This window comes from Vespa crabro, chromosome 10, assembly GCF_910589235.1.
Source record: "Vespa crabro chromosome 10, iyVesCrab1.2, whole genome shotgun sequence".
Taxonomy (NCBI): Eukaryota; Metazoa; Arthropoda; class Insecta; order Hymenoptera; family Vespidae; genus Vespa; species Vespa crabro.
Genome location: NC_060964.1, coordinates 1930448 through 1949461, shown reverse-complemented (window position 1 = coordinate 1949461; position 19014 = coordinate 1930448). Strand labels below are relative to the sequence as shown.

The 19014-nt window shown below is 36.9% G+C and overlaps 2 long non-coding RNA genes across 4 annotated transcripts in view; both read right to left on the bottom strand.

The window, feature by feature from the left end:
* Positions 1 to 19014, bottom strand: part of LOC124427214 — a 209671-nt gene that overhangs the window by 74189 nt on the left and 116468 nt on the right. The gene's annotated exons all lie outside the window — the stretch shown is intronic.
* LOC124427216 overlaps positions 4956 to 19014 on the bottom strand; it is a 28885-nt gene continuing 14826 nt past the window's right edge. The window contains exons 2-3 of one of the 2 annotated variants that reach the window (XR_006942919.1): positions 5324 to 5712; positions 4956 to 5245 (exon numbers count right to left, since the gene is read on the bottom strand). This is a non-coding gene — a long non-coding RNA (uncharacterized LOC124427216). The remainder of the gene's footprint in view (positions 5246 to 5323; positions 5713 to 19014) is intronic. The other variant, XR_006942920.1, reaches the window with a different exon arrangement.

The following is a 19014-nucleotide window of genomic DNA, read 5'->3' as shown; positions in this document are numbered from 1 at the left end:
CGCGACGAAAACGACGAAAACGAACGATTCGCACCGTGACGACAATGCATTCGGAAAAGCCCTTCGTAAACCTTCGTAAATATAACCGTTGGAGAAAGTAAGAGAGATTTTACACGACTTCCGTTTTTCATCTCTCTCTCTCTCTCTTTTTATTTATTTATTTTCTATTTTTTTTTTTTTTTTTTTTTTTCATTATTTTCTTCACGATCGATGTCGCGTTATTGATTCGGTTCGCGAAAAATCTTAACGTTGTCTATACGACAAAACGAAGATCAAATCAAATTCCCCCTTTAGACGAATTATTTCCAAATCATATAATATCTATCCTTCAGCGAAACATTTTATGAAGGCTTTCAATGTGAAACATTAACTGTTAGGAACAGAATATATACGTTTAACGGGATATGTTTAAGGATGAAAATTAATCGGATGGAATATGATCGACGCGTGATCGATTAATCGTAAGGAATATTCGATCTTACGAGGATATCATAATATCAATCTTACAAAAAGAAAAAAGAAAATAAAAATAAAGAAACTCTTCTTGTCGTATTTATATATATATATTTATACGTCGAGATACGTGATTAGTGGCAAAAAAAAGAAAAAAAAAGAGAGAAAGAAAGTAGAAAATTTTTAAGTATACAGATTCAAATGGAAATCTGCATTTTATTATTTCTGCCATGGTAGTTAAGTAAGCGATAGGGGTGGTATTCTCCTTAAAAGAGAAAGTCAAACGGAGCGGCGAACCATACCGGATACGGTTTTCCATTTGCATTCGCGGTTGTAAACGAGACGAAAAAGCGATCGACTTTTCCTCTCTCACTCTCTTTCTTTCTCTCTCTCTCTCTCTATGTTTTCTTCTTCAATGGCTCCCTCTCTCTTTCTCTCTCTTACTTCTCGATAATAAAGAGAAAGTCGAAGGCATATCCCTCTCTTTTCTTTTACTTCTCCTTCGCGTCTTAACCCCGAAGCTATGAGTTTTTCGTAAAAAAAAAAAAAAAAAAAAAAGAGAAAAATAAAAAGAAAGAAAAAAAACCTCTTCTTCTATCCTTAAAAAGGGGGAACGAAAAAGAAAACTTATGCTTCGAATAAACCTAAGGCAGTGAATACACGAAGATGGCCGAGTTTTTATTTTATATCGTAGAACCTACGAGAAATTCTTGTCGTTTCTCGCGTCGCCTTTATCTTTACAGTCGGCTATCCCCATAGAAAGGCACCTTTAGCGAGCTAATTTCCTCTTCACATTCGATTTTCACGGGCATCCTTTAACACCCTACGTAGATCGGAATCGACGAAAGAGTAAAAAAAAAAGAAGAGAGAGAGAGAGAAAGAGAGAGAGAGAAAGAGAGAGAGAGAGAGAGAGAGAGAGAGAGAGAGTAAAACTGGCAATAAGTTGTTGCCGCTTGTGGCCGATTTTACGGTCTTCTTTTTTATTTCGACGAACATATAATATTTATCTCGGTGGTTATCACTTACTACGACGAAAGATAGAAAAAGAGAAAGAGAAAGAGAGAGAGAGAGAGAGAGAGAGAGAGAGAGAGAGAGCAACGTTGGTCCTTTCATCGTACTGAATTTTCATCGTCCTTCGTCCCTTTTTACCACTGGCACTTATACACACCTTCTTCGGCCTTTTAACTTTCCACCTCGTTTGCGGCATCGTGAAAAGTAAAATATATACCCGTCCTCGTAGATCGAGTTTAACGTCGAAAGTAGAAGAAGAAGACGACGAAAAAGAAGATTATTCTTTCTCTCTTTCTCTCTCTCTCTCTCTCTCTCTCTCTCTCTATCTTTCTTTCTTTCTTTCTCTCTATCTCTCTCTTTCGACTTTATCTCAAACTTGACAGGATATGGAGAGTGTCGAAGAGACGATATTCGTAGGCGTTTCTCGAATATACACTGGCATTTACTTTCCACTTCCTCGGACTTGAGAGAACCACCATCTTGTTCCTCCCTCTCTCTCGCTCTCTCTCTCTCTTTCTCTCTCTCTCTTTTTCTTCTCTCTCGCAAAGTAAAACGAAATCGAGGCTATTCCATCGTGGCTCTAATCGACGATAACTCGAGAGCTACCGGCTTCGTTTTATCGTACCTCTGCATTTTATATCGAGCGACGTTCTCGCTCGCTGCCGTTCTACTCGCTGACTCCGTACACCCTTTTACGATTTTCTCCGCGTCGTAAGGCTCGTCGTAAGGATCGAACTGCCAAGAAAGAAAGTGAGAAGATCCCTTCCTCCCTTTTCACTCTCTTTCTCTCTTTCTCTCTCTCTCTCTCTTTCTCTTTCTCTTTGCCCGTTCAGCTGCTACTACCGCCGTTGCTGCGTCTGACAGTCGAACTCTCTCAACGTCGTTCTTGCGAGCCGGCAAATAAATATCGTAAAAATATGCTCCGTAAATGCAAACAATTCCAAACAGATCTCTCTCTCTCTCTCTCTCTTTCTTCTTTTTTTTTGGTCGAAGGGTGCCTCACCCCCGCTTTGTGTTATTATTTCCTCTTTTTATTGGTTCCTCCGTGAATTTGCACACACGCGCTCATCGTAAAAGAGACGACCGTTTTATATCGTCAATTTCTTTCGATGTTCGCTAAAGGAAAAGGAGGAAAGAAAGAGAAAGAAAAAGAAAAGTAAAGAGGATATACAAAAATGATTCTAACTCGAACGTGCAAGTTTGAGCTTCAAAAGAAAGGGTCACTGGAACAATTCGTTGTTGTTCGTATCGAAAAACGACCTTTTTACGAGTAATGTATTTTTTTTTCTCTCTCTTTCTCTCTCTTTTGTTTTCTTTCCCTTTTTTGTGTAATTGGGTCAAACCGATCGTTAAATGTAGTCGGCTGTAACGAGTACAGTAAATTTATTGGAACCGCTGTAATCACGTGCTTTCAACGACGATGATTCCAAACGACTGCACTCGAATTTTGTTTCGTTCGATGTTTCGATTGAAGTGAATTACACTCGACGCGACTATTAATTCTGACCGATTTTATTTATATGAAATTTACATGTGTATATCTAGCATTTGTATATCCGTCATTTGATTATAATATAAGTTAAATAAAATAATGAAGAGAGAAAGAGTAAGAGAGAGAGAGAGAAAGATAGAATATATCCCTCTTTCTAAAAATATTTCATTAATTTTTAAAAATATTTATATTTGTAGGCATATTTATATATAATCTTTTAATTCAAATTTAAGAACAAAATTATTTAAACTCGTTATCGAAGAATATCGAAGATAAAATCATAGAAAATAAGTTGCGTGATTCTCCTCGAAGAAAGTCAGCATCTTTTTCCTCTTTCTCTCTCTCTCTCCCTTTCTCTCTATCTTTTTCTCTCCTACCTCGTTTCGCGAGCTGACTCAGCGTAAGAATAAAACGGATTTGCCATCGCGGCGCGTTACTACCAGCATTAAATAAAGAAATATAGCCCCCGCGTACTTTGGTCCACTACTATGGCGCAGCATCCGCCTAAGCATTCGTGCGTTAGCACTAAACTATATTACAACCGCAATGCCGTCACTCTCGTACGATCGTATTGGTGCCAGTATAAGTTCATACATACAAATATATATACACACAATTACCTACAGAGATACCATGGATATACAGGGTGTTCTCGTTTAACTCGAAAAATTGGAATGTATTGTGAGGAATTGAATATATACGAGAATAATTCTTTTTTTTTTTTTTACGGATTTGTTTGACATAAGGGGACACATCATATTGGTTTTAATATTTCTTTTGACAAATCGATAAATGGAAATTAATTTCCAAGTCAAACTCATATTATATTTTTCAATCGAACTATATATTCTATTTCTCATATTTGGATAACATTTGTGGAAATATATTCAATAACGTGTCATACGAGATCATTTATTATCGTAATATGTTATAAATTATATAAGTATATAATAATATTATATACTTATATAATAAATTATATAAATTTATAAGTATATAAAGAGTATAATCCTGTGTATCGCTGATCGCCGGCTGTTCCATTGTAGGTTATAAAGGAAAACCAAACTTCTTGTAAAATAAATTTCCTTTACTGTTTTAAGCCGATTATTTGAGAATAATATAAGGAGATAAGAAGTTCGTCCTTTGTTTACTGCAATATTAAATTGTACCGTTATTTATATAATAAAATAAATATTTGTACAATCATTAAGTACAATATATTTACTATATATTAAGAAAAATAAAAATAAAGAGATTTAATTTAAAATGAAACCCTATGTGTTTTCAATTAAATTATACCATTATTTTCTTTATCAAAAAAAAAAAAAAATAATAAAAAAAAATACACCTTTTTATTTCAAATGTTGAACAAAGTGAACAACATCCAGCAAATCTGAATTCGTATTAGGACCATATGATATGCTCCTGGTAAGTTATATTCTCCTATTCGAAATTTCAAATTCTAGAGAACAGAAAATTTTTTCCCATAAATTGAATTTTGTAACAGGATTACATGATGCACGAAGAAGTGGCACATAAAATCTTGCCACTTTCTGGTAAGTTATACTCTTTTGTTCGAAATTTCAAATTCTAGAGAACAGAACAATTGTTCTTGTAAATTGAATTTTGTAAAAGGATCGTATTATGCACGAAGAGATGGCAAGCGAAATCGTTTTATTATATATATATATTTATTCTATACAGATCAATTTGGAATGTAGGGAAATAATTGATATAATAATTGGAATTAAAAAAGAACACATTGAAGTTTTATTATAATAAATATTTCTTATCATTTTAATTAGGTATGTTTACAAAATACATTACATTTTCTAATTATGTTTATAATAATTTAATCATATAAATTATAATACAATATAATACAATAATATATAATTAATATAATATATATAATTATATACAATATAATACAATAATAAATAATTACAATTAATATAAATACAATAATATAATATATAAGTTTCATAAGCTAAGTGCAATGATTGTAAGCCAGGGCACGTTTAATCCTCGTCATGCTCTTCGATACTAGCAGAATACTTGAATCACTTGTATGGTTACTGTATGTGATGATTTTTTCACAATAACTTTATCATGGCAGATTACAGATGATCTTTTCGAGAAATGATGACAGCCAAACAGGTGATATGCTCCAATAAAGGACTTTTCGAGGCAGGTTGCTGAACGAAGCTTAGTTCACTGTGTGTTGTTCTTTGTGCCGTATGTCCGGTGGATGAGTGAACTCCATGTAACGCAGTAAAATGTACTGTTCTGTATAATATACACTTGATATCAATGTAATTACATACACTTAATATATATTTATATACACAATAAATATTTACAAACTTTATATCAAAGAAATTTGTAAAGAAATATTTTCACTAAAGTTCAATCCCTCACGATATATTCCAATTTTTCGAGATAAACGAGACACCCTGTATATATATACAAGAGGAGAGAGTTCACCGGCATGACGGATGCCTTTACGAGGCTGTGATTTATTTTATTATTGGTGGTCGAGGGCGTTATAATCCTCGACTAGGAAATGAAGCGATTTACGAAGCTCACCCGTTGCCGTGAGACTTGTGAATACCAGTCAAAAATTCGATCGTTTACCTTTTATCCTTCCTATACCTTCATCGTCTTTATTTTATTATCTCTCTCTCTTTCTCTCTCTCTTTCTTTCTTCCTTGTTTTACTCTTTCATGTTCCTTAACATGGTACGTAATGCGCTTCTAAAAAAAAAAAAAATATATAATATCCAATAGTTCAAACGAAAATTTAAGAAAAACAAAGCACGTTTTTAATGATACTCTATAAAAATTGAAAAATTCTTTCATTTATACTCATGTTAGGATCATGCTCTTGGAAATGATTTAATAATTCGAAAAACTTAGAAGGATCCACTCGTCGCGGAGTTTCTCGTTATGGAAATTGGAGGAGAGTTACTACAATGGACCAACGCGGAAGAGGATGAGGATAAGAAGAAAGAGAGAGAATGAGAGAATGAGAGTGGGGTCGGTGAAAAGTCGAAGGAGAAGAGGCCCGAGCAATCACGACATTCTCTTTCTTTTTAACATTGCGTAGAAACTCCAACCTGGAAAAAAGGTTCAGAAGACATAGAGAAACAGAGAAAGAACCGTAGGTTAGTACTTTGTTGACAAAGAGAAAAAGAGAGAGAGAGAGAGAGAGAGAGAGAAAGAGGGTTCGGACGAAAGTGTTGGGAAATGCGCGAGCAGGATGTTCGCGTGATCCTTTCAAGATCCTTCGGTTCCTCGTTTTAATTTTCTTCGCGGCTTGATTTCACCCTCGGTCTATTTCTCTCTCTCTCTCTCTCTCTCTCTCTCTCTCTCTTTCTTTCTCTCGATCATCATTTTTCTCCCTTTCTTTCTTTCTTCCTTTCTTTCTATCTCTCTCCCTCTCTCTCTTTCTTTCGAATCAACCCCCGAGAGCTTTCGCGAAGGCACGCTGTTACACCCTAACTTTTCCATCGTTGTCCTCGTCCTTGTCGTCGTCGTTGCCGTCGTCGTCATCGTCGTCGTCGTCGTCGTCGATGTCGTCTTTCAAGGAGTGTAAAGTCTCGGCACCCTCGGCTTAAAAAATTGATCCGATATCTCGCCGTGTTGGCCCCGCAATCCCGAAGGGACTGAAAGGGACAATGCGGTGAGACGAAATACGAGATGGAAGGAGGGAGGGAGGGAGGGAGGGAGGGAAAGAGAGAGAGAGAGAGAGAGGGTTGCTTAAGAAGACGATGAAGAAGGAGAAAGAGAAGAAGGAGAAGGAAAAGAAAAAGATGAAGAAAGGAGAAGGGTAAGAAGGGTACTGCGGTGATTATATCCAACAACCACCCCGAAAAACTTCGGGACACCTTCACCTACCCCCACCTTACCACCCTTTTTTCTCTCCTTTCCTTGATACACCTATCTCTCTTTCTCTCTCTTTCTCTCTCTCTCCGCCTCTCGCTTTTTCGTCCTTCCATCAGGGAAGGAGAGGGGATTCGAATAAAAATGTTTTAAGCCCGCCGTCCTTCTTTACTCGTAGCACTTATATTTAGTACGACGAGAAAGAGATATCCTTTATACCGACTACTCGAGTATATTGAAGGGACTTCTTCCATTCTCTTCTACTTTTCGTCTTTTTTCGTTTTCCTTTTTCTTTTTCTTTTTTTTTTTTTTTAACTCAGATCTCGCATTGTATAAAGTGATTTTTTCAAATTTATCATCATGGGATCTTCGTGTATATCTCTCGTCTTCAAGAATTTTCACGTACAGACGGACACCTATCAATATCTATCTTTGTTTTTTTTTATCTATCTATCTATCTATCTATCTATCTATCTATCTATTTATTAAACGCTAAAAAATTATTAACGTAAACGTGGAAATATCTATACGAGATATGAAAGTTAAATTAAATAAAGTGTAATTTAAATGCGATGATATATCTAAAAATATAAAGTTGTTATCAAGTTCACAGACCAATCGAGAATTGGATAAGAGACTTGTCAGACACCCCTAGAACGTGCACCTTATGTAATATCCTTTGAAAGGAGTCCTCTTCTCTTTCTACTAAATGACAATCATCGAGAGAGAGAGAGAGAGAGAGAGAGAATTTGTGTGCAATAGAGACGATATTATCCTCATCATAGAATTCACATTAAGTGCACTCCAAACGGCGTATTGCGATCTAATCGAAATCTACGACTAGAGAAGCGAAGCTTGTCGATATAGTTAAAATTTCTCTCTCTCTCTCTCTCTCTCTCCTTCACTCTCTCACTCTCTAACTTGTAAATCTAATCATTGTCTTTACTACCTATTCGAGCACGGTTCTGGTTGATTGTTCAATAATGGCGGCGACGTGATTGTTGTTCAATAATGACGACGTTTTGTCTCCTCCTCTAACTCCCCTACGCTTTAATATTAATAGTGAGAGGAGCTTCTGTATTCAAAGAGCAAGAGAGCGAAATAGAGAGAAAGAGGGAGAGAGAGAGAGAGAGAACAAGAGAGAGAGAGAGGAAATAAAGAGACTCTCGCCAAAGTTCGACTTTTTCACTGTGTGGTCTTTCCTCCCGGAACGTTCAAAAGATATCCAGGGGACTGGGAAATTAAAATAGAGTTTCCGAGAGTGAGAGAGTTCGCGGGTTTATTGCGTCTTTCGTGAAGACCGCGAAAAAGAGAGAAAGAGAAAGAGATAAAGAGAGAGAGAGAAAGAAAGAGAGAAAACTAGTCGACGATGCGACGCCGAGTGACGTAGAATCGACGCGGGAGAGATTTTAACCCAAATATCGACCCTTTCCTATCCTATTTCCGTAAAAACTCTTTCTTTCGTAAAAAAGAAAAAAAAAAGAAAAAAAGAAAAAAGAAAAAAGTAGAAATCTTTTTGATCTCAAATATCTTGAATAGGGAGAAAAAAGGAAAGAAGAAAGAAAGAAAGAGAGAGAGAGACAGAGAGAGATAGAGAGAGAGGAACAGAACAAATAAAAAAATAAGAGAAAAGAAAAGAGGATCGATGGGATTTCGAATAATGTGAAGTAAAATCAGTAAAAAGGAGTATTCGAAGACACCGTGAACAAATAAATCTTTGAAAATCAAACTCTTAATGTTCCGTTACATGCATCCGTGGCTTGTATACTTACGAAAGTTGGCTCACCCGTGTCTATTATGTTACGATACAAACGAACGTTTATAAGAAAGAAGAAGAAAGGAAGTAGAAAGAAAGAAAGAAAGAAAGAAAGAAAGAAAAAACGACAGAAAGGAAGGAAGGAAGAAAGGAAAGAAGAATGAAAGAAAGAAATAAAGATAGTCAACGAGGAAGAGAGAACGAGGAACCAAGTTGACTCGAAAAGAATGGAAGAAAGACGAACGTCGAGACTGGCGCCACTTGAGTAAACACGCTCGCCTTAACTCTTACTTAGCACCTTATTTCCATATGATTGCAAAACCTGACGAATGCTTACTTTTATCTCGATGGGTGGGCGTGGTGTTGTCTCCATATTAGTAGTACCTACCTATATATGTATGTCTATATATATATATATATATGTATACGTTTTGTATTAGTATGTAAAGACTAGTTCAAACATATACTAAAGGTGGTAAAGTTAGAGAATCACAGATCAAACTCTACGAACGTAAATTTGAAGTATACATTTCGAAGATATTTTTCACGGATTATTTTTATTTTTTTCCTCTCGATTTTTTTCTCTAATGATACATTAAATCCACTTGATATCGTTGGAAGAGAATTGGCTCTCGTAATGAATCAATCACGATAAGGAATCGTTATTCCGAGATTACGATTACGAGGAGGCTACTTTTAAGAAAATCGACGGATCCGGCGAAAGAATCTAATTAGGTTCCGTTGATCCGCGATGAAATCAAAATAAAAAGAATGAAAGAGATAAAAAGAGTCAGAGATAGATAGAAAGAGAGAGAGAGAGAGAGAGAGAGAGAGAGAGAGAGAGAGAGAGAAGCCTTGGTTCGTCCCTATATCCAACGACTAGACAACAATGCCTTATTATATCGGGGCCAATGAAATGACGCGGACATAAAAAGAAAAGCATAATTACTGTATGGGGGTTGCTATGGTACGACCCTTTGCGCGTTACAGTACACCAGAAGTGCCCCACGGGACGAACGTAGAAAAAGATGCGACGACGAGTTCAACCCCGAAATAGCGGATACCTAACGTACCCCGAGTACAATAAGAAAAATCGTTTAATTTAATAACCCATCAACAATATTTTCACCGAAGATTCAACGTTGTTGTAAGAGGGTGAATGAAACGGAGACGGACTCATTGACGAATATAGAGAATGAGAGAGAGAGAGAGAGAGAGAGAGAGAGAGAAATATCGGGTGGTAATGCGAGAGGAGCTACCTTAAGCTCTTAACGACGGCCAATTATTTTCGTTAAGACGAGCACTCGACTCGATTGGTGGCGGCTCGCGATCAACTGATTATAACGAGATGTTCGATGAGTTATTCCTTACGATTCCAATACCTTAATAACGTCTTGTCCCCCTTTTTAATTTATAATTGTTGTTCTATCGAGGATTATGAAAATCCCATAAGTGTAATTATTGAAAAAGGCAAGAAAAAATGATTAGAATACGTTTTAATATTTCTCATAAATAAATTTCTCTTTTATGCATTAATTTATATTAATAATTAATAAAATAATTTATATTAATTTCTTGTACTAAGTATGGATGTTATTTGATTCGAAACGATCACCAAGATATGTAACAATTCAATTTAAGACGATATGATGTAATAAAAATTCGAAAAAAAAAAAAGAAAGAAAATGAAAAGAAAGAAAGTAGAGATACGTGTGTATATTAAAATTCATATTACATAGATTTATAGGGGGAAGCGAAGGGGGAGGGTTATAACCGCGTTAACGTTTTAACTCAAACTTCTTTTTTACTGAAAAAAAAAAAAAAAAAAAAAAAAAAAAAATCCTCTTTTATATTATATTATTCTCCTTTTCTTTCCCTTTCCCTCCTTTATCGAGTATACGCATTCCACTTCTGTTCCTGTGTAAAAAGCTTATTATTTCCTCCCTCTCTTCCTCTCTCTTTCTCTCTTTCCTTTTTCATATTTCTTCATTCTTGTTTTTTTTTTTTTTCATCCAACGACTTGTGGTACTGGCACGAGTCTTTCTTAATCAAGCACCAATTATGAGAAACGACACAATACCAGAATGGATGACGACGATTGGAGACCACGAAAAATTCGAGTGAGATATCGAAGCGTTAAAGTTAGTTCGCGAAAAACGCGAAATACATACCCGGTTACTTGGCAAAGCAGAAAGGAAAAATCACAGAGGTCGGCACGGTTAATGAGCAGATTTAAAATTTTCTCGCGGTCTGGCGATAAGGGCCGTGCGGCTGCCGTAGCCTTTTAAAATCCGAAATAATCCTTGTAATTATCAAATCCCGACGGGCTGCTCTATAGAAAGCATCCTTGAAAGGATCCCAGGCTCCTCATTACCAGCACACCGACTACTACGGCCATCAAAAGGACCTCTTCGTTCTTCCTGACGCCCTCTCTTCTTCTTCTTCTTCTTCTTCTTTTTCTTTTCTTCTTTTTCTTACTTTCGAGGAAAAGAAGAAAGTCGTAAAAAGGGCCGGCAGCCGGAGATAAACGCCAACGACAAATTGTAACAAGCTCAAAAGTCGTGCAACTCGTAAAAGCCAAAAAATACGAGCTTAAGTTTCTAACAACGAGCATGATTATAAAAATAAAAATAATAAAAATAATAATAATAATAATAATAATAATAATAATAATAATATAATAATAATAATAATAATAATAAACTGAGACAATATCGTGCTAATAGACATGTCAATCGATGCTAATAAATTGCAAATCACACTAATAACAAATGAAATAAATAAAACAACATATCTTATCGATGTAATAAATACTTAATGACTCTATAACATTGAAATCAAGTATTCATATTTATATATATATATATAAAGACCACTAGCTCAAAATATTAGTAGAATATGAAAGCAAAACGAAGTTACAATAGTAGATCCAATTCATCAATATCAGTAACAATAATAAAATCAGCGAAGCCTAAACGTACTTTGACTTATTATCTTGAACTCATTTATAGATATAAAAGACGGTAATACTAAACGCAATAATAATAGACCAATTTGAAAAAATTTCTATGACAACTATACTAATAGAAACAACTTTGATATAGCCTATTTATATTAGTCTGTAAACCATTGCGAATAAATAATAATAATAATAATAATAATAATAATAATAATAATAATAATAATAATAATAATAATAATAATATTACTAAGTAAAAAAAAAAATAATAATAATAATAGTAATGATTAGAGTGAAAGATCGAAGTCTACACGAGTATATTTTCCATAGAATTTTGATGCGACGAAGATCGAGGCGTAAAGAGGGAGAAGCGTTAATTACCGAAGTTTACGAGTCAGCCACGACGGAGGGCGAATTAGCATGCTAATTTTTCTCAGCTACCTTCGCGGATCTCCTCTCTTTTGCGTTCTCATCGGGCCGCCTTTACGATTCTCATAAGAGAAGAGAGGAGACGAGAAGAGAAGAGAGAAGAGAAGATCAGAGAAGAGAAGAGAAGAGAAGAGAAGAGAAGAGGGAGAAAACGAGTGGTCGTACGAGCGCACGCCTTTCCTGGCCTCGCTTGTCAAACTTCGTTATTGTGGCTCGACTGGTAACTCGTTAAATTGCGTGCTAAGCCGCGAAGCTGTTGGGAAGAAAGCACGAGGATGAGTACTTACATCAATGTCTTTCGAGAACTTTGTGTTAGTGTTGAAGATAAATTAACGACGTTCGGCAACACTTAAATAATCTTTAAAATCATCCTGACGTTCTTATCAATGGAAAAAAAAACAAAACGTAAAAAAAAAGTCACACATATATACACACACATACACACACGCACACGCACACAAATATAACAAACACATGTATATGCTAGGATTACAAACAAATTGATTTGATTGATAAAAGTGATCTCGGAAGGGTTAAGAGAGAGAGAGAGAGAGAGAGAGAGAGAGAGAGAGAGAGAGAGAGAGAAAGAGAGAGGAAAAAAATACAAAACAGAAAAAAACTGTGGGATAAGCTTCAAAATGACAGATCCGGTTTGTTAAAAAGTAATTAATAGAGAAGATAATAGAGTCTTGCGAAACCGAGTAAATTCTCCATAGCTTTTTAGTCGCTTCGTTTTAAGGGCGGAGATGAGGCGGAGAGACAGGAGCCAAGAGATTCAGGGGGTTGGAGGTTGGGTGTATTGGGAGTTGGGGGTTGAGGTAGAGAGGGCTCGGCCCTACTCGCAAAAGGGCATCCTATTGTTTCTACCGTACACCCGCATATCCAGCACGATATATCTTTTCAAACCCCCGCCGTTTATTCCTGGGGGTAGTTTGTCATGTTAATTTCGCGAGACTTCGCGAGGGTGGCCGAGCCGGGCTTTTAACGCACTGCCACCCCGTCCCGCGTTTTCTCCCGCACCGTCCCGTCCCGTCCCGTCCCGCTTGCGTTCCGTTCCGGCCACGAGACGACGCGACGTGGCGAGACGTCGTCTCTCGTGCCCTCCTACATCCCCCCCACCACCCAATCTACACCACCCCCATCCTTCACGATAGAAGAGCGAGAGAAGAAATGATGCAAATCTGGCCGACGCTGATGAAAGGGTTAACTGAACTGCCGGCCATTAATATGCTAATAGTTTTCGAGTCTCGCGATTCCGGCTTATGAGAGTGATTATGGCCGCGTAATGACCCAGAAACGCTTTTTCCGGGAGGGTACTCTCTTTCTCCTGCAACAAACTCCACCTCCCATCTCCCTCCCCAACCCTATCCACCTACCGACTCCTTCCCTGAAATCCCTTATCTTATCTCTATAATCGGTCGTCTTTTTCTAATATGTATCTCATAGCTTTCAACTTTTTCGTCATGTCTGTTCTGCCAACTTGTAAATTTGTGAATTATCCATTATTTTGTTGTTGCTATTGTTGTCGTTATTGTTATTGTTTTTGCGAGGTACTTTCCTCTCTCTCTCGCTCTCTTTCTCTCTCTCTTTCTTTTTCTTTCTTTCTTTTTCAATTTTATCAAAGTTTTGTTGTTAAGAGAGCAAAAATTTTCTTTTTCTTTTTCTTTTTTTTTCCAAGTTTTTGAAAGAAAAATCAATCGTTCGCTCGCAAGTTCTAACTCGTTGTAACTCGTTAACAAGCGAAATTATTTCTACATTCTCACGAACGAACGCGTTATAACCATTATAACAACTTTGACAGACCGATGCGGGTAGGCTTGATGACAATTTATTGTAGTGGGACAGTCGTGACACGTGCGTGATATATTGGATTTGGGGATGCGCTTTGGAACTTTTCAAAACGTCTAACCACTGATTCGCAGGGAATCGCGATCTCTGATATACGATATGTGCCTTTCTATGTTCGAAGAATAAATCGTCAAATTTCGTTATTAAAACGAATTTTGAAAGAGAAAGAGAGAGAGAGAAAGAGAGAGAGAGAGAGAGAGAGAGAGAAAGGAGGGGGGAGAAGAAGAATGATATTAAGAATTCTATTCGAATACCATCGTTATTTGAACGTGCTCGTCAACGAAACCCTGTTAACAATATTTTCCCTCGACGCGTTGATCTTTAAACGGGCCCGTTAAAACCTAACCCCCCTGAAATGTTAACTCGACCGGCATTAAAAAATATATTTGCTTTTTCAAAGGATTCCTCTTTTTCTTTCTTTCTCTCTCCCTCTCTCTCTTTCTCTCTCTCTCTCTCTCTCTCTCTCTCTTTCTCTCTCTCTCTTACTCTTTCCTTCTCTCTTTTACGTCCGTGTTAAAATTGTAAAGGAGATCCCTTGTGTCTTCTACGTTCGAGGGAGAAAGATAATGTTATCATATTATTTTATCTTATTACTCGATATAATATAAAATTGCGCGCTTAAATTTATTTTTCATTTTATATCCTGTACGCAAAATTTTATAATTTTCCCTTTTTTCTTTTTTTATTCTTTCTTCTTGCTTATATATAAACAAAATCCGATCTTTCATTATGTTGCTAGATTTTTCAATTCAAAATAGTTAATATTTTTTGATCTTAGTTCCTACTAAGAGAGAGAGAGAGAGAGAGAGAGAGAGAGAAAGAGAAAAGTTACTATAACTTTTCTTCTATTAGGTACGAAAATAATCAAATATTCTATTACCTCGATTTTATATGCATGACATCGAGAGAACTTTTTTTCTCAAAATTTAAATGTAAGATCGTTTAAAATTTACCTTAAAAAGTTAATTCTGATTTTATATAAAAAAAAAAAAAAAAGAACAATAAAAATAAATAAAAAGAAAAAAAGGAAAGAATCATTTATTAAATCAGTCATCCCATTACTCGGAAACGTTACTTTATATGTTAGAGTTTTTAAAGAACCATTACGGGGCTTTTAAAAAAAAGTACATGAATCGTTCACGAGATGACAGGAAATTCGATACGTCGCGATCTCGTTACTACGAACGCTTTAAACCACTCAATCATCGGTCTAGGGGATTCCATGAACGGTGTACTACCATGACAAAGATTTAAACATCACGAAAGCATAAGCCTCGGTTCTTTCTTTTTTTATTTTTTTTTCTTTTTTTCTCTCATTCTCCTTCTTTTTCTTCTTTTTACACTCGTTCGCGTAGGGGCACGAAAATGTTTTACGCTCGACCGGCTATGCCAGTAAACACACCGGTGGTGACTATGGTGGTCGTGACGAACACGATGGTAGTGCAACTACCAACCAACAGCAACAGAATCAACGGCAGCAGAAACAGCAAGCAGCAGCCCCAATCTCGAAGGGTGCTGATCTTGAAAACTCGTAAAGCCAAATGAAATTCACGCTCTAATCCGACAGATGATTAAAGCTTGCTTTACTGCCGACGTATCGGCGTACGACTTGGTTGCAGGGTGCAATCGGAATTTTCATGTATGTGTAACGTACGAGTAATCTGTGTGTTGCGTGATCGCACGCGCGTGAATAATATCGTCATCAGGATCTGTACTTAAAATTTGAAAAAAGATGAATAAAAAAGAAAAAAAGAAAAAATTCAAATCATATCGTATACATGTTCGAACATACAGTAGGATATTTGAAATTAATTATAAAAAAAAAAAAATAAAATAAAGAAAAAAAAGCAGATACTATATAAACACTGCATCATTTCTGAGAGATCATTTGTCGTGATCGGATTTTTCCGTATATTTATACGTATGAATTAAAAAATTGTTATTATTCGAAGCTCAAACTCAAAGGAAAAAAAAAAAGAAAAAAAAAAAAGAAAATTATTATCAAACGTTAATAATTAATCGTCGAATGTTAGGAAATCGTCGAAATGAAAGGATAAAAGAAAACTGAGTAACGTATGAACGATTTAAAACTACGTAAAATTTTTTTAGATACAACAAGTAGAGAATTCTATTCCATTCGTGTCGTGTTCTGGGTTATTCTCGTTCAACCTTAAGGGATATGAATTTTCAAAGAGACTCTCGGCAAATGCGATGATCGTGGAACGTAAAGCACGAAACTGCAGGTAAGTTGGCTATCTTCTCTCGACACTCTCGGTGTACCAAGGCTTTATGCGAGGTCGGCAGTAAACACGAATTAATTTCAATCGTTCTATGCGCGGAGATACGACGAGGATGAAGAGGATGACGAAGGAGGGGAGAAAGGGGAGGGAGGGAGGGAGAGAGAGCGAGAGAGAGAGAGAGAGAGAGAGAGAGAAAGAAAGAAAGGAGAAGGAAGAGGAGAAGGAGGAAGAGAAGGTGAATCCGGAGGAGGAAAACACGTTTGATACCTCCCAACTGTGTGCAAGTGTATATACTAGCATAGAAGGTACTATACGTATGTATATACGATACACAAAAGCATGCGCTCGAGGGGAGGCCAAACATAAAACAATAATGGCGAAACATAAACGACAGAGCACTTAACACTTGGCACTTAAACAACTGGCAAATTGCTCCCTTGTCAGTCTGGCCTTAACGGAGAATTTAGGTGGCGGAACTTGACGAACGAGCAACCCTGATCTCTCACCACCTCCTCCTCATCCTTCTCCTCTTCCTCCTCATCTTTCGACAATAGAAAGAGAGAGACACAAAGAGAGAGAGAGAGAGAGAGAGAGGGGAGAGAGAGAGAGAGAGAAGGAAATAAAAAGAATTTTGATCCTAAAATATGATAAAACTTACGGACTATTACTCTAACGATCAGCCACCAGGGTTCACAATCTTCTATACTGAAAGGTTCGTGGATTAGAAAAAAGCATCGAGTTAAGAAAAAATTCATAGAATTCGAGAGAGGGTCAATTTCCCATATAGCAAGAGAAAGAAAGAGAGAGTAGGAAAGAGAGAGAGAGAGAGAAATCTGTAGAAATCTGTCCCGATAAATTTCGGTCTTTCATAAGACGTAATGAAAGTCAAATAGTGGTTTGGCACCCCGCGTGCTTTAAAACGATACGAGAAAGAGGAGTGTAAAAGGGAGGGGGAGGTACGGGGGGTTTACAGGCATATGGCGATGCATTGGCGACCCTAAGGGCATACTACCGTAGCTTAGATCGTCCTTACACCCTCTTTCTTGTTATCGCTAGTAGCGATATATATATATATATATATATATATATATATATATATATATATATATATAGATAGATAGAAAAAGAGAGGGAGAAAGAGAGGTGGTGAGAGGAGTGAAGAGGCTTTTTAATTCCATGATATCCCCATAAAATATTCGCCATAACGGTTAAAAGTAGACGGATACTAAGCCGTGATTTGCGAGCGAACGATATTGCATTGTGCAGTATCTTAGGTTATCCTATTACTATCTCTCTCGCACTCTCTATACGACTATTTACCGACAGTAGTCGTTATGAACGTTTTACTTCTCTTTCCTTCTTCCCCCCCTCTCTCTCTCTTTCTCTTTCCTTCTATCCTTTTCTATCTCTTTTCTTTCCTTTTTCGTTTTTCAACGATGAAAGAGATTTCGAAGGAGCGCCAAAACTAGCGAGTATCTTGTAGAGGGTGAAAGACACCCTTATCTGAGACCAAACCATTCCACGAGCTTAAGTGTATCTCTCTCTTTCTCTCTCATACACAGACATGCACACACGTGCGCACACACATACTGTCTTTTTCTTTCTCGTTGTACGAAATGCGAAACTTGAAAAGAAAGAGAAAAAGAAGAGAAATAAGAAGGAAGAGAGATTCGTACGGAACAAACGGCGTATTCTCGGATTACGGAAAGCGCGAAACTCGCTTTTGCCGAGCAACTGTACAAACAAGCTTGGATGCCGTCGACCGAGTTATTATTTGAAAGGACGACGACGATGAACCCGACAATGAACGTGTCCCCAACGACATCGATTTCTTTCATTTTATGGAGAACAATTACGATAACATTGTAGTTTAACATTAATACAATTAACTTTAACATGGAGATATAATTGTTTTTATTGATATTGGTATTATACATATATATATATATATATATATATATATATATATATATATATATATATATAAAAGAAAATAAATTATTATTATTAAAGCAAAAGATATCAACGAAGTTGGCTCGATGTTATTATATCGTATAAGGTATAAACGACTAAGTCTATACAAAGTTCGATAAAAAGAATCGGGGGTTATCGAGAAGAGGTCTCATAAAAATCGAAAAGCGTTCCTAGCGTGTGCGATAGACTCGAATCTTTCGTCGTCGTTATCGAGGATGGACCATTGAAAGAAGAAGAGACAAAGACAAAAACAGAAAGAAAGAGAGAGAGAGAGAGAGAGAAAGATAGGTGAAAAGGGTAAGAGACGTATCACAGAGGAGTCAAGGGGCTCATATAACTTCGACGAAGCGGTCATTATGCGATGGACGTGAAATGGCGCAAAATCGTTCGGGAAGAGAAACGAACACGAGATGGATAAACCGTTTTCCAGACGCGCATTACGCGAGAGCTTCCGCCAGAGGCCTTTCGAACGAGGAAATAAAACAAATTTCTCTTGGCTTCTCCTTTCTCGACCAATGTAAACTCAAGAAAGAGAGAAAGAGAGAAAGAGAAAGAGAGAGACAGAGAGACAAACCAACACGCTATACGGTTCAACTTTGTACGGGCGTATACAGGTTCGATAAATGCACGAGATAACGGTACGAAGGTATATCATTATCTTGTATGTCGGTAAAACCTTCTCCGCCTCGAAGCTCTCTCTCTCTCTCTCTCTCTCTCTCTCTCTCTCTCTTTCTCTTTCTCTTTCTCTTTCTCTTTCTCTCTTCGTCTTGTCTCTATATTTTACTCTGTTTCTCTCTCTCTCTCTCTCTCTCCCTCTCTCTTTCTTTCTCTATCTTTGTCTCATACGTCGCACACTATTCGTGTACGTAACGACCGGACGAAAGGGGGAAAGTGCCCGTGAATTTTTAATTTTTATGCTCTCGGATACGAGAAAGGACAAATCCATTCCGTCGAAAGATTCGATGGAA